The sequence below is a fragment of the Bos indicus genome, chromosome 7, assembly GCF_029378745.1.
Source record: "Bos indicus isolate NIAB-ARS_2022 breed Sahiwal x Tharparkar chromosome 7, NIAB-ARS_B.indTharparkar_mat_pri_1.0, whole genome shotgun sequence".
NCBI classification, from domain to species: Eukaryota; Metazoa; Chordata; class Mammalia; order Artiodactyla; family Bovidae; genus Bos; species Bos indicus.
The window spans coordinates 62,482,879-62,507,686 of record NC_091766.1 but is presented as its reverse complement, the minus strand read 5'-3'; the positions used below and the strand labels follow the sequence as shown (position 1 = coordinate 62,507,686).

Sequence of the window (24,808 nt, the reverse complement as noted above, 5' to 3'; positions counted from 1 at the left end):
TTCGATGCACGATACTGGATGCTTGGGGCTGGTGCACTGGGACGACCCAGAGGGATGGTATGGGGAGGGAGGAGGGAGGAGGGTTCAGGATGGGGAACACATGTATACCTGTGGCAGATTCATTTCGATATTTGGCAAAACCAATACAATATTGTAAAGTTTAAAAAAACAAAAACTAAATCCCAGTTCCTTCCTCTGCAAAATGAAAATGGTAACAGTAGTGCCTTATCAGGAGGATCTCTTTCAGGATCAAATGAGATGATGCTTAGCCTAATACTTCATAAATTGGGACAAATATCAGTTATTTATAGATTCATTGTAATTGTTGTTATTACCATACAAAAGGCAGAAAAGTGGTTTGTGGCTGTGGAGAAGGGGACATGGGAGGGATACTGATTCTCGGGGGTGTGGGCAGGACCAATCAGATCCCCTGGTCTGGGGGCAGGTAAGGGTGGGTATGACATCAGAGGTTCTGTTTCATGTCCATTTTGGAGCGACTCACCACCTCCCAGCTTCCTGTTGGGGTGACCTAACCAAAGCCTTGGACCAGCCAGCCGGGCTCCGGGAGCTCTGTGCCAGCCCCACCCACCAGAACCAGCCTGGGGCAGGCTGACAGAGGGCTGGATTGGGCAGGTGAGCTCATTCTCTCCAGCCTGACCAACCAAGCCGGACACTGCTCCTGGCAGGAGCTGTCAGAACTCCCAGCTGGGGGTCAGGATGAGCTGGAGGGCCTGGTGGTGCCCAGATGCCCATGGCCAGCAGGTCTGCTGAGTGTTTGATTACATTCCCGGGCACCCCAGGTAATGCCAGGGCTAGTGGTTCCCACTCCTGCTGTGTCCCGTCTGTCAGCCTCGGAGCTGACATCCCCCAGCTCAGCCCCCACAGCCCACCTGCCTTCCACCTTCTGCTGCTTCCCCTGGGCTGCAGCCCTCATGGAGCCAGGTGGCCTCATCCCCGATGACTTCATCCTCCTTAAAGGCACCATGTCCCTTTCTTTGACAGTCAAGCCTCTGGAGCCCTTCCTGTCCACAGGTCCACAAACTGACTCCAGGGTCCCCGCTCTGTACCCACTCCCATGCCGCTCTATGTGACCCTCCCCAAGAAGAACACAGTACGACAGAAGAGAGGCCAGCCCCAGAGATGACAGCTTGCATCTCATGTTCATTGACCATGTTGTCTCAGTGTAACCAGTCCATCAGCCAACTGTCCCCATGAGCTGAATCTTTTCTCCGGACCAGTCCTCCAAGGTGGACTACACTCTTCCCATACCCTCTGGGTATGCAGCTCACATGGGGCAGTAATGCAGAAGTTCCCTCCATTAGGGTGACAGACCAGTCCCATTTCCCTGAAAGCCCCACATCCCTTGAAGCCCCTCAGTCCCATGCCAAGCAGGTTGCTTGTCAGCCAATCCTGCACTTGCATCTCTGATGTCCTGGCTCTCATGACTTGTGCCTCTGATTTCCCCTGAATTAACCTAAGATTTCAGCCTTCCCCAGAAGGAATTAGAGGGGTTCAGCCTGTTACAAATGAAAATACAATTATCTGTGCTTCTAGACTCTCTGGACACCTTGAAATTTTCCATCTGTTTAGAATTTTCATCACTGCTCAAGCCCCTCATTTACACTCCCTACACCATGGGGAATGTGGACAGATTGCTCTAGAAAGGAAAACCTAGGAGGGAGAGGGGAAGCACTCACCCAGACCACAGTGGGGAGTCTAGCTTTCTCCAGGCAAAACAGGAGAGTGGGCAGGGATGGAGTGCTAGGTCTTTCTTTAGAAGCTTACAGCATCCTATGTCAAGAATACTAGAGCTTTAGAATCTCAGAGCTGGATCTTAAAGATCAGAGTTCAACACCTGCTTCAATGAAACAGGGAAACTGAGGTCCAGGCAGGGGATTCAGAATCAGATGTAATTCTTTTAATGCCTATGACATGGCTGACACTGCTGGGAAACACTGATGCCAGGGCCTGTTCCCAGGGAGTCAGAGGCAACAATTCAGTGGGTGGGCAGTGGTTGGACACTAGAATTTGTAGCTCCCCAAGTGATGCCAGTGTGCAGCAGCCCCAGTTGAGAACTCCTGGGTTAGACAGAGATCCCTGGAGCTTCCCAGGTGGTTCCATGGGTACCTGGTTAGGACCTGGGGCCAGCAGGGAGGAGGATCAGGGCCTGAGGCAAGAGTGGAGGGGGAACTGGAGAGGAGGGGACGGATGTCAGTAGCGATCTGCAGTTCTCGGTTCATCCCATTCCTCATCTCCTCTTACCCCCAGGCTGCAGACATCCCTTCACTGGACAGGCTGGAGGCCAGTCTTGGCCAGGATGGGGAGCCCAAAGGCAGATAGTCGCACATGACTAGTCAAAGGATTCGTGGGGCTGCCTAGCCACCTTCCTCGGGTTAATGCCTAATCGGCCCAGACTGGGAGACTTGGGCGGCAATCAGCCAAGTGGATAATTGCCCAGGTTAGCCTTTCCATTGGTGTTGATCACAGGAGTCCTCTCGTGCTGTAAACCCCTACGGCTTTCAGGCAGCCTGTAGGAGGGACGCCTGGGAGATTCCTCCCTGGACGTCTCAGGCAACACGTGGCAGCCACTTGCTGGACACCTGTGGTCATGCCCAGTGCTGGTGACAGATCCCTCAGGGCGTGGTCCACAGGGACTGCAGTCATTCCATGAATGGATATCTCCCGAGAGCTGGGATATAGCCAAGAGTCTCTTCACTCCTCCATAAACAAGATCAGAACCTGGGGACTTCCCTGGTGGTCCAGTGGTTAAGAATCCACCTGCCAACTCGGGGGACACAGGTTCAATCCCTGGTCAGGGAACTAGATCCCACATGCCCATGTACAACGAAGCCCGTGCAACACAACTACTAAAACCTGTGCACCCTAGAGCCCATGCTCCACAGCAAGAGAAGCCCCTGCTGGCTGCACCTAGAGAAAGCCCACTGACAGCAATGAAGATCCAGTGCAGCCAAAAATAAATATATTTTTAAAAGACCAGAACCTTAATGGTTCCACTTAAACACAGGGTCCCCTAAACCAGAGCCTGAACATCTAGAAAACCTAGTCCTAGACAAAGAACCAGGTGTTAGCATTTGTCACTTGGCAGAGGAAACATATCTTTTCTAAGTGGCCTCAGCAGTTTTGAGTCCATTTAACAAATGAGGAAACAGAGGAAATTGATGTCATCTGCCTTAGGTCACATGGTTTTGATAAGAGTAAGAATAAGGATAAATAGAATGTTTATTTATTAACCAGGTTCAAGGGCAGCTTGAACAGTAGCTCAGCTGGACATCAGGTAGAACTGCTAAGAATCAGAACTGACTGCTGGGAAAGGTAGTGAGTTCCCCATAATTAGAGGTATGCAAGCAAAGACTTATTTATTTGTCAGGGAAGCAGCAGAAGGGTTGCAAGTCCAGGGAGAGAGGAAGGTAGGGGTACTGAACAGGATGGTCTCAGAGCCATTTTCAGCTCTGTGGGGCGAATAACTATATCCCCAGTGCCTAGTACAGTGCCTGGAAAAGAGATCCAGGCACTGAGCTGTGCATTTTACACACATCTCTGTCCCATGATTCTGCACAACCTTACAAAGCAGGGATTCCTGTTACCCCCATTTCACGGCTGGGGAAGCCAGAGATCAGAGAGGTTAAGTCACTCATGGAGAAAATCACAGCTGATAACTGTAAGAAGAATTTCCTTTTATGGGGGACTTAGTCTGCTAAGTGCCTTCCCTCAACCTTTATATCATTTAAATCTCATAACAATCTTGTAAGGTAGGAGTTATTATCTACCCAAAAGGAAACTGAGGCTCAGACTAGTAACGCCCCCAGAGTTACTGAGTTAGTAGGTGGCAGTGCCAGGGTTCTGAACCAGACCTCGAGGGGAGGGGTGCTTGTGCTTGTTCATCTCAGATCTGCAGAGTTGGGAGGAGAAAGGAGAGAATTCTGGCCGGAGAGCTGAGCAACCTGGGGCCTTTCCCAGGGCCTCGTGGTCTCTGTGCATCCTCAGACAAGTACGATCTGACCGGGGCCTCAGTTTATCCCTCTGTAAAACAGAGAAGGCAGGTGGAGATGGGCAGGACTTCTCAGCAACTCTCCAGCCATCATTTTCCATGACTTGATTCCCCACCGTGAGTTCTGGGCCACAACCCAGTTGGCTCCCTCCCTCCCTCCTGCTCCGTGAGACAGAGAGCTGGCAGGAGGGGATGATCCGCCTCAATTCTCCCACCTCCTTTTCCCTCCTCCTCCTCCTGGGCTGGGACACACCTACTCCAACTTTCTCAGCAGCCTCTTTGAGTGTGCGCCTTCCTGCTCTGAGACTCCGCGCCTCCCTCCGGAGCTTGTCAGCCCTTGTGAAAGGGGCTCCTGCCCAGCGGCCCACTCCGGGGCACCCTCCCCCACCCAAAGGGCCCAGGTAAGAACTGCTGGAGGGTGGGAAGTCAGGGGGCGGGGGTTGCGAAGTTTATCCATTCTGGTCCCCAGTAGGGGCTCCTGGAAGGTTCAACAGAACCTGGGAGATGGCTGGAGCAGGCACAGCAGGGGTAGGATGCCTGGGCCCTGCCTGAAGCCAGGTACACCTAGGTACACTGAATGAGGCCAGCCCAAGCCTAGCGCTGGGGATCGGGGCCCAGAATGGACAAGGTTAGGGCTTTGATCTCCTGGAGGAGCAAGGTCATATTTGTATGTGTGGAAAGTTGGACTCCTTTGCTTGGAAGAATGAAATTCCTTGCTCAGGCTTTCTGGGGATGACCTTCAAGGGGATGGGGAGACAAGCTTCTCTTTGATTTGAGGAGGAAGGGCTGGGGCCAGGGAACCAACAGATGCTAAGACCTCGTGTGTGTCCAAGGCGGGGGGCACAGGATCCCTACACAGACAGAGTCACCTGGTGAGGGGGCGGGAGGCAGGCCTAAGGGAGAGGTAGACATCTGGCCGGCCCTGACTCTTGTGGGACTCTTTAGAGGCACCCAGATTAGAACCTCAACTCTCCTGGCTGGGGGAGGGCTGTGAAAGGCAGCGAGCCTGAGGCCAAGGGCAGCACTGGGGTGGGTGGGGGGAGCGGGAGCAGCTCTTGGGGGAAGCAGGAATCCGATGTGTATCTGTGGAGGTAGGATGGAGGGAGTGGAACACTGAACAGGGCCGCCAGGGCCGGAGTTCAGCCCTCCTCCTGGGTGGGGGCGGAAGTAGCCCTCCGCTTGGGGGGGAAGCAGCGACCATGCTGAGGTATGCTGAGGGCTCAGAGAGGCTAGGCTGTCTCTGACCCCAGGCGCACAGCACTCAGGAGCAAGGCTGGGGTTTAGGGCACCAGGGAGGTAGAGAAGCAGGCTCAGGATGCAGTACTTTCAATCCTTCAGCTTCCTCTATGGATGGGTGGGTGGGGGAGCGCTGAGCCTGGGCAGGTGGGCAGTGCCCTCCACGCAGAAATGAGCAACAGTTACTACTACAGCTGACACCTTTTGGATGCTTCCTGTGTTCAGGGATGGGGCTGACTACGTAGGGTCATTTGAAAATGTTGCATTTTCAAAGCAGGCAGGGGAAAGGAGAATTTCATTATTTGTGTGCTTGTAAGTCATGGGCGGTGTGGCTTGAAACTATTCCATACAGTTCTGGGCCTATTTCCCTACATTTTAAATAAGGGGGCAGTTGGATTATTGTTAAGATCCATTCCTTTTTAATTAATTTTAAAACATTGGAGTATAGTTGCTTTACAATGCTGTGTTAGTTTCTGCTGTACAGCACAGTAAATCAGCCATACATATACATATGTCCATTCTCTTCTAGACTCCATTCCCACATAGGTCATTACAGAGCATCCCTGTAAGATACACTCTTACTCTCACTCCCACAAGGCTGCTGGGTAGACAGAGCAAGAATGATTGCATTTTGCAGGTGAGGAAGCTTTGGAACTTAGCATCCCCCAGTGCAGGAAGAGGCAAGCTCAGGTTCCTCCCAGGGCTCTCCACGGAGCACAGATTACACCCCTGGCAGGAAAGGACTGAGCCCATGAACTGGCTAGGGTGGTGGAGCAAAACAGCGAGGCCCTGTCTGCTACAAGCTCCCTGGGCCTCAGTTTCCTCATCTGTAAATGGGGAGAATCTGGAGGGAATCAAGGTCTCCCTAAAACTTGTTTCCATGCTCAGTGGCCTCTTACGGATGCAGGGAACCAGACCTAGAAGGACATTGGCACGCTCCAGATCACACGTGTCAGCTGCCCCTGTGTTTTCCACTGGCAGAGGTGGCCAGGGCCCCCTGCACCAGGCCTCTGTGAGCTGGGCCGCCATGGTCCGCTGCACGTACACTCTTCCCCAGGTGCCACTGAACTCACCTCAGCCTGACAGTTTTCCTTCCCCAGGACAGGCTGAGGCACTGAGACTGCTGCTGGCCAGGCAAGAACGTGGGGCAGCCTTAGAGGAAACCAGCGTGTGTTGGGGGTGATGGTGTTGGCATAGTCAGGGATGTTCCTGTGCCCACCGGGTGGACCCTGCCTTTTTGGTTCCTTCAGTAACATGTGGGCCAAGCTTCTGAAAGTTCCCGTGCTTCCTGGGCTCCAGCACAGGCTGAGCTAACTGAGAAACTTCATGCTACTGTTTCCCTGACTAACGGTACTGATGCTTACATTCACAATAGGGGTTTTCAGACAGGTCTGTAAAGAAGGGTATGGGTCCAAGACTTATAGGATGAACTTGTGGTTGCCAGGAGGGAAGGATAGGGGGAAGGAATAGTTAGGGAGTTTGGGATGGACATGTACACATGGCTATATTTAAAAGGACCTACTGTATTGGACAAGGAACTCTGCTCAGTGTTATGTGGCAGCCTGGATGGGAGGGAAGTTTGGTGGAAAATTAATACATGTATATGTATGGCTGAGTCCCTTTGCTGTTGACCTGAAATTATCACATTGTTAATCGGCTATGTCAGCCATACACATACATTTACAAATAAAAAGTTTAAATTAAAAAAAAAGGAAGATGAGTGTTGGTCCAAATCCTAGATATTATTGGTTGTATGACCTGGGCCTCAACTTCTTCAAACCTCAGTTTCCTCATCTGAAAAAATGGGGCAAATAACAATCCTTTTCTCAGAGACTGATGTGAACATTAAATGAGATAATGCATGTGGTGCCCAAAGCATGATCATTAATTAATTAATTGGCTCCTCTCCGCTTCCCCTGGGGTAGAGATCATCTCGGGCACCCTGAAGTATTCCTTCCTAAGACAGATCACAATTGTAATTACTAGTTATTTGTGTACATTTTATATGATACAGTCTCTCCTACTAAGTGTTGCTCACAGCTCCGGAATCCGTGTCTAGCGCAGCACCTGGCACGTAAAAGCAGCTCAGTGTGTATCTATTAAGAGAATGAATGAGTCTTCACAGATGAGGACTGACACTCGGAGGGACTAAGCATTAGTCCAACCCCACCATAGATGAGAGTGAAAGGGTCCCTAGACATCACTGAATCAGACATGGAGGCCTCCCTAGAGAAGACTGATAAGTTGGCTTGGGGTCACGCAGCAAGTGAGTGGGGAAGGCAGGGCCATGTCCCAGATCTTCTCACCTTCCTCTGCCTCTCTCTGCCTAGCCCAGATCAGGAGACAGTCCTGCTTCCTATGTGAGTGGTCAGCCTCAGAGGCCAGGGAATTGCCCCCATACCCCTGGAAGCAATTTGGGATGAAGAACAAGGTTGATCCCTAAACTGTAAGATGCCTTTCAGGGGACAAGGGACATACACATCACCAATCAGATCCCTCCTCCAACCCCCACCAACACACACACACACACACGTACACACCTGCACACCATCCCCTCACTATTGCCAGAGAGTCGGTAAGAATCTGCAACTGTACGAGAGGAAGGTGCTCAGGAGTTCCCTCAAGTCTCCTTTAAGAATTATTAGGTCCATTTTAAGGAAATCCCCAAAAGAGGGAATAAATGCATACATATAGCTGATTTACTTTGCTGTATAGTGGAAACTAACACAACATTGTAAATCAACTATACTCCAATAAAAACTTCAAAAAAGAATTATTGGTTCCATATTATAAATGGAAATTTGTAAATTGGTTCCATTTTACTTGCCTAAAGTCAGTAGCCCAGCTTTCGATGGGTCCTGGGCCTAAGCGCAGCCCCGAACATTGAATGTTGAAGAGAGAGCTGTTGATGTACTGAGCCCCTTGAACCACCAGGTTAGACCATGTCACCTATATCTTCTCTTCTACTCTGCACGACCTCCCTGCAGGCCTGCAGTTGTGATCCTCCACCACTTCTTTTTGCTGTTGCTATTAGTTTCCAGCGTGGACATGAATAGAGACTCAGAAAAGCTAAGCCACTTCCTTTCAGTCGCACAGCTTCTGTTTTCTCAACAGATCCTTAGTTCAATAGACACTTAGTGCTTACAATGTGTCAGGCCTCCAGAGACTCACAGCTAGCGGAGGCAGGTCTGTAAGTGGATGGTTTAATACCTTGAGGTAGGTGGGAAAATAGAGGCAAACTCAAGCAGGCAGCGGGGCCTGAGGAGCCATACACAGTTAGCCTAGTACGGAGTTAGTGGAGCAAGGCTTCTAGGAGTAGCTGGGACTGGATACCAGTTTTGAAGACTAAATAAGGCTTAAATAAAGAAAAAAAGTGGGAAAGGCAATTCAGAAAGTATCACATGCAAAAGTATAGCAGTTAAAGAAAACACCATGTATGTGCAGGCAACTGTCAGCTGGGTAGAGAATATTTGGAGATGTGCTCTGAAAGGCCAATTATGTCGGGCCAAGGAGCGTGACTTTACATATATATATAAATATGATGATGGCCCACCATTACCCACTGACTGACAAACTACCTCCTGAAAGAGGTGATGCCTCAAGCAGTTTCCAGTTTGGAGCCTGCAGAAGAGAGAAATGTCTCCTCTGCCCGCCTCCTCTGCCCACCCCACCCCACCCCACTGCGGAGTCCTTCTCCATTCCTGAAACTGGTGCGGGCCCCTGCCAGGTGACCTGGAGTGGCAGGTAAACGACAACTGCCCGTCCCCTGGCCAGGGGGCAGGGAACAGCGACGCAGAGCTCTCCTGTTCCCAGTTCTCGTTCAGTTCCAGCACCCACAGCAGTTGGCCTCGGTGCCAGTTGAGCAGGACTGCACATGCCAGCTGTGGGGTAACGTCAGCATGTGTGTGCGTGTTGGCCCATGTGTGCTCACGTGTCCCAGCTGAGAGCTGCTGTTTGTGCCTGCAGCACCCGCTTCTCTCTGGGTCCTCCCAGCAAATGCAAGGCTATACAGCACAAAACGCATCACTGGGATACTTAAACACTCAGCCTTGATGCCAGTATGGCACCATGGTTGGCACACCAGCTCTGGAGCCAGGGCACTTGAGTTCTGGTCCTGGATTTGCTGCTTTCCAGCTCTGTGACCTTGAACCCATCATTTCATGTTTCTGAGGGGTTTGGGGTAGATAAAGCTATCCACCTCACAGAGTTGCTGTGAGTTGATCCATACAAAGCTCTTAAGATCTTAGCATAGCAGTCAGCGCATACTAAAAGCTCAATAAACGTTAGCTACTATTACAGATTTGAGGGCTTCTGCAATATTGGAACTGACTTAGAGAATCAGAGCATTGTGGAACATTCAAATCCTAGAATATCAAACTCTTCAGTTCAGTTCAGTTCAGTCGCTCAGTCGTGTCCGACTCTTTGCGACCCTATGAATCACAGCATATAATTAGAAGAACTCTATTGGATTTTTTATACAAATCTGTACTCTATGTAAAGATTGCTCCTACAGTGTCTCTGATGGATGGTCAGCCTGATTTTTTTTTTTTTTCCTTTTCACAAACATTCAAAAAGAAGATGCATTAATTGCAAGTTATAGCTTGATGAATTTTTACCAAGTGAATGCAAACAGTGGCTAACCAGGATCCAGAGCAAAAAGCAGACACCACCCTGTCCCCACTAGAGCCCTCCAGATACTCCTTGTCAGTCACTGCCCCGCAACCCTAAGCATAGCTAGCATCCAGTCAGACGGGCTGGTCTCAAATATATTCTTGAGGGCTTGTATACCATCGATAGGAGGACTCTAATTATTAGAGAGTTTCCATGAGCTATTTAGAAGTTGCTAAATGAAGTTTTACATTTAAATTATTTTGTTTTTACTGTCATATTTCAGTGGAAGCATTGTTTAGAGCTGAGCATCCCAAATGGCTAGGGCTGTTTTTAAAAAATATGGATTTCTCAGCTGCATCCTGAGTCCACATCATCGGAATGTGTGGTCTGGGGGTGAAGCCAGGGGATCTGTATTTTTACAAGCTACAAGGGAACTCCTGTTGGGTTTGGGAACCGTTGGACTAGCGGTTCAGAACTTGGTCTCAACTCAGACCATTTCTTCCAATCCATGCCCCACACTTAATGGACACTGATCTTGGATAAGGCACTTAGACTTTCTGATCTTTGAGCTTTTTCATTTGTAAAATATGCATGGAATGATAGTACCTACTTCCTTGGGTTACTGAAGGACTCTCAGGGACAGTGCTCACTAAGTGATTGCTCACTAATGCTCACAGATACTTAGCATTGCTTTACTTGGAAGAATCCATCTGTGGTGTAGCCAAGGGAGTGTTGGATTTTTCATCTGAAGCCTCGTGTTTAAGTCCTGGCCGGGCTGCTTGCTAGCCCTTGCTAGCTTTAGACAAGTCTTTTGATCCCTATCTTAGGGCCTCAACCTCCCCATCTATAAAATGGAAATATTTCTTGCTCTACATGTAGGGTCTTTCAGAAGATATAAGAAGAACACGGTCCAGAAACTTGCTCTGAGGACAGAAAAATGCTGCATGAAGCAAGCCCTAATGAACTGTAAACTCAGTTGAACCTGGGAACCCAGTTAAAAATGGGCTGTCATTGTCCTTGCGGTTCTAGGGAGGGCAGGCCATGTGGAGGTGGGGATAGGGAACTGCTGAGGCACTGGTTTTCCACAGCCCGGGTATGCCCTGGCATGGTGCCCAAGCTCTCAGGTTCTGAGAATTGTCTCCTTCCTGGTTCCTGGGAAAGGAAGAGTCCATGATCCCACAGTCATGAAATCCCATGTAATCTGCTATAGTCAGAAGTCACCTGGAGTTCCCTTTCATTAGTTAAATTATTTTTCTTTTATTAAAAGTCTTCTTTGAGCTCCTTTACTAGTACTTTTAGAAAACCTTTAAATTAAGTATAATAAGAAAACAGAAAAAGGCATGGATCACAAGTGTGCAGCTCAGTGAACTTTCCAGAAACTAATCAGCTTCCAGATAAAAAAACAGAACATTACTACCAATTCCAGAAACCCTCTCTGTGTCCTGTCCAATTGCTAACTAGCCCTCTTCTCCCGCCCAAGGTAACTTTATCTTAATGTAATCCATAGGTGAGTTTTGGCTGTTTGAAAGTTTTATACAGTTGGACTAGCACAATATGTACTCTTTTGTATATGGCTGTTTTCACCCCCACATTACGTGAGGGGGATTCATCCGTGTTGTTATCTAGAACAATATTTTCATTTTCTTTTCTATAGAGTATTCTGCTGTATGACCAAGCCACAGCTTACTTATCCATCTGCTCTTGGTGGTCATTCAGGCTGTTTCCAGCAGAGGGTTATTATAAATAATGCTGCTCTGAATATTCTCGTGTGAATCTTTGGTGAACATACGTACACAATACTGCTGTGCAAATGCAGAAGATGGAAATTGTTGGGCCATGAGTATGCCTGTGTGGATGGAATCCACTGATTTTAAGTTCAGTTTTATTCACCGCAAGGAGAACATGGTTCATGGGGCTGTGTCTCTATCTGGGAGATAGACCTGTTTGCAAGAATTAAAAACAGTTGTCTCTGGGGTTTGAGATGCTAATGAGTGGAGAGATTTGCACTCAGAGACTTTTAGGTGAAGGGCACTGGAAGCAGATCTGTTGTTTCACTCTCCTGTTTGGTCTTGTTCGCTCTTCTATTTGACTTTAGAGATAATCTTGCTCCTGCTTTGCCTGGGAGCCAGTGGTCCCCACCTACGGGAGAGAAGCCCTCCGAGTTCCACAGCCCAACGAAATCAGCCTTCTTAAGGATGAGGCTGTAATTTTTATTACACTGACATTTGAGAAGCACTTGTCTAGCCTAAAAGTCATCGAGACTTTGGTCTTTTCCTAACTTCCCTAACCCCCTCTTCACTGGGGCTAGAAGAGGCCCATAGATGGGATACTAACAACACAGGATCTTAAAGAACGCGATTACCATGGTCAATGGATCCCAAACACCAGTCGTACAAAAACCACCCCAGGAACTTGTTAAACATCTATTCCTGGGCCCCATCCTTAAGAATTTTAATTCAGTAGATCTGGGGTGGAGCTTGAAATATGTATTTGTAACCCCTACACCCATCCCCTTAGGGAATTCCCAAAATATAATCCCTGGTTTAATTCAATGGCCAGCCCTCTCTGGTGAGAACACAACTGACCCAGTGGTCCTGTTGAGTTTCGGGTCCACAGATAGCTGGGCGGAGAACACTTACCAGGGAGTCAGTGTGGACAGAGCCCCGGCGCTTGAGCTGGAGTCCCTGACAGAGGCTCATTTGCATCTCATTAGTAAGCACCTTGATGCTACCGCATCATCCCTAACCCCTCTGTTGACCCTCGCTCTACAGTCAGGTTCAGCCAGCTCCATGCAGGACCGCAAAGAGCGGAGGGAGCTGCCTTGCTCTACTGCTAGAGCGCCGCTCCTCACCTGCCGAGGCCTGCCTACATTCTGCTTTGTCCCGAGCTGCTCTGCTCAGGCAGAGAAGGCAATGGCAACCCACTCCAGTACTCTTGCCTGGAAAATCCCACGGACGGAGGAGCCTGGTAGGCTGCAGTCCATGGGGTCGCTAAGAGTCAGGCACGACTAATCGACTTCACTTTCACTTTTCACTTTCATGCATTGGAGAAGGAAATGGCAACCCACTCCAGTGTTCTTGTCTGGAGAATCCCAGGGATGGGGGAGCCTGGTGGGCTGCCGTCTATGGGGTCACACAGAGTCGGACACGACTGAAGTGACTTAGCAGCAGCAGCAGCAGCTCTGCTCAGAGGGGATTGGACTTGGACAGACAAACAGCTGGGCTGGGCACTGCCAGAAGGAAAGTGATTGAACTGGAGATGAAGCTTTTGCTGGGAATCTGTGTGCTGGTGGGAGAGGACCCATGGTTACAAGATCCTTGATGTGGGGGAGGGATCATATAACTCTCTCTCAGCCACTCTTTCCAGTCCACAGGCCCCGGGAGGCAGGCCAGGGAACTGTTAGACGCACCAGAGATCTGAGTTTTAATCCTCCTTGGCTAGCTGTGTGAACTTGGAGCTTAGGTAACCTCTCTGAGTCTCATTTATCCCTTCTGCAAAATGAGCATAATTATAGGGTTGCTGTAAACCAGCTTAAAAGTGATAATGCATGCCAAGGGCCTGGCCTATAGTAAACAGTCAGTAAATGTCAGCTGTGATCAGGGCCTGTGTATTTCCTATTCCCTAAACCTCACCTTCTTTAGAGCATCATTTGCCAACAGCTCAGGGGAGAGTTCCCTCATAGCTCAGTTGGTAAAGAATCCGCCTGCAATGCAAGAGACCCTGGTTTGACTCCTGGGTCGGTAAGATCCCCTGGAGAAAGGATAGGCTACCCACTCCAGTATTCTTGGGCTTCCCTTGTGGCTCGGCTGGTAAAGAATGTGCCTGCATTGCAGGAGACCTGGGTTCAATCCCTGGGTTGGGAAGATCCCCTAGAGAAGGGAAAGGCTACCCACTCCAGTATTTTGGCCTGGAGAATTCCATATAGTCCATAGGGTCCTAAAGAGTCAGACACCACTGAGCAACTTTCACTTTCACTTTCACAGGGGAGGGTTACCCAGGAAGGCAGGAGAGCAGGCACTAATGCCAATTCCCAGACGGATAAGTGGAGATCCCATGAAATGAGGTGGTTTGCTCAGGGGGTCTCTGGTTTGGTCCCCTCCCAGGCCCTCTGATACATCACCAAGGTCCCTCAGCACCAAAGGAGTGGAGCTCCCATCCCTAAATAATTTCATCACTGCCCTATTGCCTGAGGGCTCCTCTGCAAGGCACTGGGACCATGGTGTGAGGCACTTCATCTTAACTGCAATCTCACTGCAGCGGGATTATCTTCTCTAGTTTATGTATGAAGGGACTGAGGCTCAGTCAGGGTTAAAGATTTGCTCAAGGTCATACAGCCAGCAATGGGCTGAGCACGACTCAAACAGCAGGTCGCCTTACATCAGAGCCTGAGCAGGTGACCTCCACACTCTGTGGCCCTAACAGGAGCCTCCCCACCCTCAAGCAGACCTGGCAGGCAGTGGCCATGGGCGGCAGATGACCTTTGGTACAAGGAACAAAGAAGCTTAGGGACTTCCCTGGTGGTCCTGTGGTTAAGAATCAGCCTGCCAGTGCAGGGAACATGGGTTCAATCTCTGGTCCAGGAAGACCCCACCTGTCTCAGGGCAACTAAGCTCTCAAGCTACAACTACTAAAGCCTGTGCATTCTAGAGCCCAAGCTCTGCAACAAGAGAAGCCACTGCAATGAGAAGCCAGAAACTACAGAGTAGCCCCAATTTGCCGCAACTAGAGAAAGCCTGCTCGCAGCAACAAAGACCCAGTGCAGCCAAAACTAAATAAACAAATAAACTAAAAAAAAAGAGAGAGAGAAAAAGAGAAAGGGAAGCTTCAGTCCCAGCAGCTTCAAAGAGCCAGTATGAGGAACAGAATTCACTTCACTGGGGGCCACAAGGCCTACTAACTCTGGAGAAGGCAGTTTGTTGTATTTGGATAGACAGGGGAACCATGCTGGATGGCTTCGTTTGACAAATCACATGAGATGGGGCCCAGAGAGTCACCCCAACACACCAAGAGATCAGGTAGGTTGTGAGGTGTCCACAACATTCTCTGCCTTGTGTTTCCACAGCCTATCTTCTTCTGCCCACCTCACACCCCGTCTTTGCCCCCTCACACTCTAAATCAGATCACATCTCTGACCTCTCTGTACCCACTGTGGGGAAAAGGGTGACAAGATCAGAAATTATTTTTATTATTCAAATGCTGCTCAAGCTGTTGTGTGAGCTTTGCTACAAATTGTTGCAAGGAAACAGGAGATGTCACAGAGACTCACAGCGTGTGTATGTATGTGTGTGTATCTGTTTGTGTTTAACAGTACTTCTGGAAGAGGCTCCTGGAGCATGGACAGGTATCTGTATACATACAGAGAATATTCCACACATATTTTTGAACACCAAAGGTAACAGTAATAACATTACTATAACTATTCCAATAACTATAGTAATAATAATGAATGATAGTAATAGTTAACATTATTTTCTACGTGCTAAATGCTTTGCATGCATAAACTCACTAAATCCTCTATGGAGCTAACTGTTGCTAGCCCCATTTCACAAATGGGGAAACTGAGGCTTGGATAGAGGAAGTCAGGCCTCCAGACAAGCAGAGGGAGGAAGGACTTCCTTGTTGGTCCAGTGGTTAAGGCTCTGCGCTTCCATTGCATGGGGCAAGGGTTCAATCCCTGGTTAGGGAACTAAGATCTTGCATACCCTGCAGTGCAGCTAAATTTTTTTAATTAAGGGAAAAAAAAAGAAACAGAAAGCAGAGGCAATACAGGAGGCAGGTGTGACCCCAATGGCTGGCTCCTTTCTCTGCACTGTCCTGAGTAGAATGAGTGCTTTGTGGGTTCCTAAGGAGCCCCAGGTTGGGAAAGGAGTTGGGGTGTGGGGGGCAACTTGGCCAGTGCAAAGTGCTCAAGATGAGGAGACTGGGTTCTGTTTCCAGGTGTGCCAACGAAGTCCAACGCGACTTAGTACAGCGCACTATGGACTTCCCTTCTCCAGGCAGAATTCTCCCATCTCTACAAAACAGAGATTAGACTCCTAGCAGCTCTCACACTGTGCCCTAGCAGGGCTTGGGAACCTCACAGAGACGCCTGCGAAGGTGAAGGTGGGAACCAGTGGGGGTGGGCTCAGGGCAGCAGGCGGGTCTCAGTCCACTTTCCATAATGATAATGACAGTTTAAAAAAATAGCAGCTAATATTTATTCAGCAGTTGCTAGGTGTAACATTGTGTTAACTGTTTAATATGAAATCACCTAGTCAAGCCTTCAGAACAACTATCTGAGGTGCATTCAATTAGTATCTCTCTTTTAAAGATGAGAACAGAGGCTCAGAGGTTCAGTTAGTGATCCAAAGTCCCCTCTGTTGGAACTTGATGCCTATGTGTTTTAAAATTCATCCATAGCTTCTGGAAAGACAAAGAGTTTCACTAGACCCAAGAGTTGCAAGACGCACAGAGGACTAAAGAGCCCCTGCCCCAGGTGAGGCCCATGTGGTGGGGACACTCTGGCCTCTACAATCTGTTCTACCCTCTGGAGGGAGCTTTGCAGTCCTCCAGGGATGTCTGTCTCCTGACTTCAGGACACAACCTTCCAGCCTCACAGAGAGCCACCCCAAACTCTAACCTTCAGGACAGCCTCTTTCTCTCCACACGGGGGCCTCCTGGTCCCTGCCTGGCCGAAGGCTGCCCCACCAAGAGGAGAGACTCCACAGGCCTTCCCACGGAGCTGAGTTTGTGCCTGAGGGATCCCAAGACATAAACACAGAACTTAGAGGAGGTGCTCTGTTCCTCCTCTGTCTCCAGAACGACTAACTGATAAACAGGTTCAATGTCATTCTGAGCTAGAACTGGTTTTTGTAACTTATGAATCCTTCTGGACAGAGCAGCCAGAAAAAGTGGGACAGGATTTGTCCTCCCCTCAAGCCCTCTAATCCCTGGATGCCCTCTGGTTTAGGGAGTTTTCAGCTCCAAATGCAAAGCTCATGCACCCATACAGGCAGTCCCAAGAGGAAGAGATCCCTTGTTCTCTCTGGGGCTCAGTGAGTGTTGGGGGCTCTGAACTCTCCAGCCAGGGTAGGGGGAGCCTCACGGGTCAAGCAGGCCCAGTGCATGGAGAGGAGGCCATCCTGGAGTCTATTTTCCTTACAGTTTGGAAAGAGACCTGGGTACCAGTATGTGTCTCTTCTGATAGAAAACTACCTTGAAGATAAACAGTAGCTGATGCAGCCTCCGAAGCTGGGAGAGCTTGGGGAAGGGGTCTGGAGAACACAGGGCCCATCTGCAGGTGGCAGCCACCACTCAGCTCCAGCCAGCCGTTCTATGGACCAACACAGACAGTGCCCTCCACTTTGTAAAACGGAAGCTGGAGTCTAGATTTTGGGGTGAAGCTTTCCAATGTTTATACATTAACAACTAATTAGGTAAAAAGCCATCAAACAACAAAACAATATACTATGGCTCAACAAAACTAACTGAAGTGGGACAGCCTGTATACTACCCACTGGCCACATGGGATGGCCTTGAAGGGCTCTAAGACTTTATGTCCAGCAGCACCTCGCTCTCTCCTTCGGCTCCTCGTAGACCACCATGTTGATCTCATGACGGGGTCCCGCTCACTACAGGTCTTCCCTTTGGCCTGAATTGCCCTGGGCTACCTCCCTGGCCTGCAGGAACCCCTCTCTCCTTTCCCCTCTAGTATGTCTGCAATCTCCTTGTTCCTGCCCTAGGGCCTTTGCACTGCCTACTTCTTCTGCCTGGAAGTCCTTCTCAAGATGACTTTGTGGCCTTCCCTCTGCTCACATGTCACCTTGCTATGTAGGCTTTCCCTGACCACTCTTTCAAAAATAGTACCTCCTCCATCACTCTCTAATCTTGCTTTCTATGAATTTCCTTCACATCAGTTTTTTGGTGATGTCACCAGCTTGTGGGATCTTAGTTCCCCAACCAGGGATCAAACCTATGCCTCCTGCACTGGAAGCATAGAGTCCTAACCACTGGACTGCCATGGAAGTCCCTTATAAAGTACTTTTATTTATTTAGGCCACATTGTGATCTTGGTTCCCCAATCAGGGATCAAACCCATGCCTCTTGCACTGGAAGTACAGTCTTAACCACCAGACTTTCTCTTAACCTCTCTCTCTGCCACTAGAATCCAACCCCCACAAGAGCAAGGTCTTTATCTATCCCGTTCTCTGCTCTAGAATGTCTTCATAGGGTAGGCCCTCAATAAGTAAGTACCGAATGAATGCATAAATGAATGGCTTTGGCAGAAGAGGTCCAATAGCAAAACACTTTCCCATTATCCCCCATTTTGTCCCTTTTCTTCCTTAAAATCCAGTTGCCGAGAAGCCCTTTGTTTCCTTCAAATGTCCAACTCTCCCGGATCACATTATGCCTTTTGAGGGCCCTAGTCACTGTAGCCTTTGTATGCCCCTTCCTCCACGAAAAAAATATCAGAAAGTATATTTAAGGACAACACTGACATACAGATGAATATATGGGCTAGTGGCTCCCATGATGGACAGCTCAGACATAGAACACTTCCATCACTGTAGAAAATTCTTTTGGAGAATGTTGCTCCAGAGAGTCAGCTACAGCCCCCTCTGAGTCTCTCTTTTTGGAATATGGGTTCCTATTCTGGGCCAGTACTTGAATCTACCACCTGCTAGGTGGTGAACCAGGCAGAGCCCTCCAATTATCTGAGCCTCCATTCCTCATTTACAGAATGAGAATGATAATAAGTGTCACAATAAGGGTGAGGTTGGTACAGTAACTAACTCACACTGAGTGTATCCTGTGCTAGAAATTGCCATGTATTGACTCATGCAGCCTTCTCATTAGCTCCATGAGATAGGTGCTACTCTCATTTCCCTTTTTCCAGGAACAGAGAGGTTAAATAACTGCCCAAGGTCACACAATTGGTGAATGATAGAGCTGGGATTTGAAAGCAGGTTGATCTGACTTCAGAGACCACTTTCTTGCTATCAATTCTACCCAATACTGTAGCCTTTCTCCAAAGACCAAGTGAGAAAATGCACGCAGATGTGTTTTGAAAACGTATAGATTGCCATCCAGATACCGGACAGTATAATTTTTGTCATCAATAATGATAATCAGAATACTAATAAAGAAGGGGACCTCAAGTCTCAGCTCCATTTCACCTATACCCTAGATGAGAACTTCCTTTTCAGGCATTTCTCTTCCCCTTAATTCCAGGCTTGGGTTTCTCAGTCTGCTGGTGGTTCCTGCTGCCATTTAGCAAGCCATTATTGGTCCTAATAAGGTGTTACTCTGCATCTTTCCTCCCTGTGCTTTTACCTGTCATATTATCTGTCTTTCCTCCAGCCCTGGGAAGTAGGTAGGAGTAGCTATTATTATTGCCATTTTACAGACAGGTAAATTGAGGCTCAGAAGAAATCCTGTGGCCTTGCTAAGGTCACACACCCCATGCAGGGCTCATGTCACTGGTCCTTTTCCTGTTTGTATCCAATTCTTCGACTTGTTTTTGTTACATAAGGACTCAGCAGTGGCTGCCTATAAACTAGCACATGACTCAAGTGTTCAAGTTTCTTAGAAATGAATCGAGCCTCCCTACCAATTCCTGAATTTCAGTTGACCTAAACCAATAGAGCTGGTGTGCAAGACCAGTCCACACTAGAGTCGGAATCTTTTTTAAAAACAAAAACAAAAACATTTTATTTTCTATTGGGCCATAGCTGATTAACAGTGTTGTGATAGTTTTAGGTGGACAGCAAAGGGACTCAGCCATACCTATGCATATATCTATTCTCCCCAAAGCTCCTCTCACACCCAGGCTGCCACATAACATTGAGCAGAGTTCCCTGTGCTGTACAGTAGGACATTGTTGTCCATTTTAAATACAGCAGTGTATACATGTCGATCACAAACTCCCAAACCACCCTTTCCCCCTACCCTTCCTTCCCACCCCGGGGCAGCCATAAATTCCTTCTCTGTGAGTCTCTTCTTAATTTGTAAGTAAGTTCATTTGTATCATTTCCTTTTAGATTCTACATATAAGGGATGAGCTACGATGTTTTTTCTTCTCTGTCTGACTTTGTAGAGCGGGAATCTTGAGTGGGAAAATTCCCCTTTTGATTTGATATTAGATTACTCTTCCTAGCACATAGTTCTGCTCTGGTCCTGCCTCTTCTCTAAAACCTTCAGTGGCTCCATACAACTAAGTAGAAAAATTATTTCAGTAGCTAAAGACTTCCTGACAAGCAGGTACCTGGAATGTCAACATTCTTTCACTTTTAATCTGGCTCAAAGGCAAAAGGCCTCCTAATTCTCACTCCTGGCTCCACCCTCCCCCACTCCCCAGCCTTTGTCATAAATAGAATATATTCAGGATTCTTTTTTGAGAGCCACAGAGCCAGCCTCACACTGGATGCCAGAGGCGGTGGGTAGGGGTGGGCCGTCATAAAATAAATGCTGAGAGCACCCAAATCCATGGTACATTCATATTCAGACTTTTGAGGGGAGAGTGTGGACATCATTCAGTGAAGAGGAATGAATCCAGTGACTCTTTCTCTCATGAAAGACTCTCCAAACTATACAAAATATCTTCCCTCATTGCTTCTCCCCTGAGCCCAGGCAATCCAGAATGCCCAGCTTCAGGAAATTCAGCTTTCTGATATCAGTTCAGCCTCCCCGTTCTGGGTGCCCTTGGTGTGCCAGGCAAATCTCAGTTTACCGCACCTGAGAAACAGGAGTAAAAGGGCAGATGCGTTTCCTAAAAGTGCTCTTGGGCTATTAGTTAATGTCCAAGAAAAGGGAAGGTGCTGGGCCATGAGGCAGAATGTCATTTTCTGATTTGTGCCTGGGTAATGGGGAAGAATTTCATCATCAGAAACAAGCTTGGCATTTTGAACAAATCTGGTAGGACTGTCTTTAGTGGAAGCTTGATTTGGCTTTGAATTCTTCTAAGTGCATCTGCTTCCCCACGGAAGAGACAGAAATACAGAGTTACAAACTCCTAGAACTAGACGCCTGAGTCCTCGCACGTGGACCGTTATGGATACAGGTCACAGAGCATCAGATTCACAGCACATCCCACCATGCAGTTCAGAACATGCAGGCAGGACACAGAATGTTAGGATGGCAGAGCCCCCACTTGTCAGATCTGGAGGGGCTCCCAGTCTAGTTTTTCAAACCTGTGCTTCCTAAGAGAATGAGGGACAAGCCTGGAGGCAGAGTCCGAGGCCTTGAGCTCTGCTTCAATAGTGCAGTTCTGCTTTTATCTGTTTATAGGCTGTGTTTCCAAGTACAACTTGATTAGGAAAAAAAGAAAGCAACAGAGGGGTCTGAAATCTCAGATCCATTCATGCCCCTTCCCCCAAGACACACACATCATTTAGAGGTGAAGATGGAGGTCCAGATGGCTTAGGTGACTGACTTGACCAACACTCCCAGGGAATAAGTGACTTTGGATCTAGGTCTTCCAAGAGCCAGGTCAGCTAACTACACTGATCACTGAATAGGCATCAGTGAATGTGCAACCCTGATCCACAGCCAGAGGAAGTCCCAAATTCCACAAACCAAAGAACCTGCCCATGTAAGTTGGAAAGGACTTTAGAGCTCTCTTTGTAGTCCCCAAGGGCAATCATTCCCCTGGAGTAGCACATCCTTTCCCGGGTGGCCACCCAGCATCTGCTTGGATTCCCCCAGAGACGGGGACCTCTCTATATTGTGAGATGACTCATTCCAGAATTGCACTTGAGATCGCTAACTGAGAAAACAGGGCTAGATCTCAGAGCACTGTTCCTGCCAGTTGTATTCAGACTTTTATCACTGACTTGGATAAAGACACAGATGTTACAATCACCAAGTTGCTAAACATTTGAATTAAGATTCTGAGAAGCTGGAGCAGTGAGTGAAATACATGGAGAAATGAATCCTGGTCTCATTAAAGCCCTATGTCATTTATTGCAGAAGATCAGCCTGCATAGGAACAGATTGGGGGTGGTGTGAAAAGACATCTAGGAGTTTTCATTACCTACAAACTCAACAATCTGAGCCAGTTGCTAAAAAGTAATAATACTTGGTAATATTTGTTGAAAATTGTGTCATATAGTAATTATGTACTTGAATTCATTTCATTCTCAAAATGATATTATGAAGTCAGGAAACTAAGGATCAGAGAATGTAAGTCACTTGCCCAAAGTCACACAGCCAGAAGCTGTGCGCTGTGAATCATTTTCTGCATGAAATGGGATTGGGAGTTACACAGAATTTGATTCACTGCTGCTGCTGCTAAGTCACCTCAGTCGTATCCGACTCTGTGCGACCCCATAGACGGCAGCCTACCAGGCTCCCCCGCCCCTGGGAGTCTCCAGGCAAGAACACTGGAGTGGGTTGCCATTTCCTTCTCCAGTGTATGAAAGTGAAAAGTGAAAGTAAAGTCGCTCAGTCACGTCCGACTCTTAGCGACCCCATGGACTGCAGCCCAACAGGCTCCTCCGTCTGGGATTTTCCAGGCAAGAGTACTGGAGTGGGGTACCATTGCCTTCCCCGTTGATTCACACATATATCCTAAAAGAGCCCATTCATGAAGCCCCACATCTGCACTTGCTCGCACCTGTGCACACACACAAGCCCCATGGCTACCAGTTTATTTACTCCCATTCCATTTATTCTGTCAAGTAGGCACACACAGAGTGTACCCACACAATTATTCAAAATTGCCTCCTAAGTGTGTGTGTATGTGATTTCTTGAAAATGTGCACATTCAGCCACATGCAGATTTCTCTCTGAGTCTGGGGAGCCAAAAGCTTGAGGCCCCACCCCGGACAAGCGCCTGCTCGCAGCTTCCCAGCACAGCCTATGGCTCGGCTAGCAAGCTCAGACTCGACCAGGGACCAGCAGCTTCCTGCTCCGCTGGGGAGCAGACTGGGCCTTCTCTAGGGGGCTCAGTGGACCCCACCCTCACCCCAATCTCAGTCTTTGATTCTGCCTTGGCTTTGAAACAACAGTAACTAATATTTATTGAGTGCTTTTCTATGGGCCAGGCACCATACTAAGCACATTAACATACATAATCCTGTTTCATCTTCCTAAAACCTCAGGAAAGCATTGTTCTTAATAGGCCCATCTTACAGATGAGGAAACTGAGGTTCGAAGAGGTTACCTTCCCCAAGGTTATCCAGTCAGCAAGTGGTAAAGTTGGACTTGAACCCAAACAGTTGGATTTATAAGTGAGCACAGTTTCTCTTTCTCGCAATGTGACTAGGAGGAAAGAACCTGGCTCTGGTTCTCGCCCTGTGACCTTGGGCAAGCCCCTTTCTTTTTGAGGGACTTTATTTTCCAGCTTCAAAAAGGAAGGGAGGCTGACTAAAGGTTCTCTCAGTTTTCCCTCTGTCTTTGCTTTTCCAAAGTCCAGATCCTTCCATTTTTTTCAACTAGTATTTACTGAGCTTGCTTATGTATCAGGCACTGATCAAAGTACTGGGAGTTCATGCATTAATAAGATACACAAAGCTCCTGTCTTCATGGAGCCCAGGAGACAGTAAACAAATAAATAAGAACAATATTGGGAGGTGACATGTGCCATGGAGAAAATGAGGGTGAAGTGATCAAAAAAGGTGTTAGATAGCAGGCTACATCAACCTGGGGGTTAGAAGGTGACACTGTGCTCAGTTGCTCGGTTGTGTCCGACTCTTTGCGATCCCATGGACTGTAACCTTCCAGGCTCCTCTGTCCATGGGATCCCCCAGGCAAGAATACTGGAGTGGGTTGCCATTTCCTTCTCCAGAAGGTGACATTAGAGCTGAGAAATGGATAACAAGAAGGAGCTAGCCATGGGTGAATCTTAAACAGAGGAAAACAGCAAGTGCAAATTTGGTGTGTTTGCAGAAGAGAAAGAAGACCCTTGTTCTGCAGCTTGGTGAACAATACGAGGTGTGCTGGAAGGTATCATCTGAGATGCAGGCAGGGCCCAGGTGGTAGGGAGCCTTCCAGGCTATGATGCAAGGTCAGATTTCATCTAAATGCTACAGGAAGCTGCTGGAAAATTTTAAGCATGGAAGTGATAAGAATTGATTTATGCTTTCACAAGATGTTTCAAAATAGTGGTCCTAGGTGCTGTGGGTGGGGAGGGTAGCCCAGGGAGCTGAACACGTCCCTGCCCCCTGCAAGCCTGTTCACTTGCCTGGGCACAGTGCCAGAAACAAGTCTCAGAAACAGGCCCTTCCCCCAGGAAACCACTCGCCAGGTCTGTGGGTCCTGGATCTTGAACACAGCCATGGGCACCAAACCCCCACCCAAGGGTTCATTCCCTTTGACATCATTCCCTTTGACCACCACCACCACCACTACCCCCTGCCCCAGCGAGACCCCATCCCTGCTCCCTTCTCTGCAGCTCACTTTAAGAACTCTAGCTCTGCAAGGCACCACTGCAGCTGCTGAGCGGAGTGTCTTGTTGGGACCTGCCCTCCACGGGAGCTGACCTGGTGAACAGGAAGTGTTCCCCACAGCAGGGCGGGTGGAGCTGGGAGGCTGCCTGCATCCTGGACTTGCTGGGCCACCGAATTGAGTGTGGACCTGGGACCAGGTAAGCACTCATTTCCCCCCTCCAGCTTCAACTTCAAAAGCAATGCCATCCTGGGGGAAGGAGTGGGGTCTGAATGATTGGGAGGGAGGTCCCCTTCCTGCTTTCAAGGAATTGTGTCAGGGATGGGCAAGTGTGGCTTTTCCCTGTGGCCAGGACCCTTGTTGGCTGCAGTGGCAAGCGAGGGGTGACAGCAAGGGGTGGGAAGGGTGGGGAATAGATAACATCTTTTTCTGTCACCAGCTTTAGGACCCGAGGTGTAAAGTCTGCCTCCATCCTGGCCCCTCTTTTCTGAGGTCCTGGGCATAGGGCGCCACCAACAGGATGTCAAGTGAGGAATGGTGGGAGGGAACCTAGAAGGAGGAGGCATAATCAAATTCTTTTCTATCACA

General features: G+C 48.5%; 1 protein-coding gene across 3 annotated transcripts in view; it reads left to right on the top strand.

Annotated features, from left to right (window-relative positions):
• The first annotated feature begins 4,284 nt into the window (after positions 1-4,284).
• FAT2 (FAT atypical cadherin 2) overlaps positions 4,285-24,808 on the top strand; it is a 98,826-nt gene continuing 78,302 nt past the window's right edge. Inside the window, exon 1 of one of the 3 annotated variants that reach the window (XM_070793872.1) lies at positions 4,285-4,410. The gene's annotated coding sequence lies outside the window, so the exon portion shown is untranslated. Of the gene's footprint in view, positions 4,411-24,356; positions 24,420-24,808 lie in introns of those variants that run through there. The other 2 variants (XR_011567763.1, XM_019965274.2) reach the window with 2 other exon arrangements.